We start from the raw sequence: 570 nt of genomic DNA, 5'->3' as shown, positions 1-570 counted from the left end.
ATGAGAATGTTGATAATCAAGCTAGGTTGTTGCTCTTTTTCTCATTGTGCCCTTTTTCAATCTTTCATCAAGGGCTAAGGAATTTCTGTCCTTTGATCATATAGAGAAGGCAAGGCTGGGGTCTCTATCTGTAAATGTAAGTACATTTACAGGTCAAAGGTTACTAACTTGGGAATAAAATACATGTTTCTCTATGACTTTATTTATCAATAGGGTTGCAAAAAGGTGCCAGTCCCACAGCCGACCCTTGCATGCTGTAGATAAGGGAGCGTGTTCCTTGGAAAGCAGTAACATTGTGCCCATACCACCATTGCTCCCAGAACACTCATTTTTGGAATTTGCTTATAGTTTTTTCCCCAATGTTCTGTAGAACACTGTTTAACTTTAACATTTCTAGTTGCGCTGAAATATAAGAAAAAGAATCAGCATGGTGGGGCCACTTACCTTACAGGTACATCACACAGACACTGACAGTTATTTATAGAGAGATCAGGAGAAAGTTGTTAGCATAGTCCAGAAATTATGAAGTGCCCATGTAACCTGAGTACTAGGCACTGTAGGAACTATCTT

General features: G+C 39.3%; 1 protein-coding gene across 1 annotated transcript in view; it reads left to right on the top strand.

The window, feature by feature from the left end:
* The window catches only part of SRGAP2 (SLIT-ROBO Rho GTPase activating protein 2), a 244,821-nt gene that overhangs the window by 118,453 nt on the left and 125,798 nt on the right, over positions 1–570 (top strand). The window lies entirely within an intron of this gene.

The sequence above is a fragment of the Myotis davidii genome, unplaced genomic scaffold, assembly GCF_000327345.1.
Source record: "Myotis davidii unplaced genomic scaffold, ASM32734v1 scaffold710, whole genome shotgun sequence".
Classification (NCBI taxonomy): Eukaryota; Metazoa; Chordata; class Mammalia; order Chiroptera; family Vespertilionidae; genus Myotis; species Myotis davidii.
This window is presented reverse-complemented; position numbering and strand designations above follow the sequence as displayed.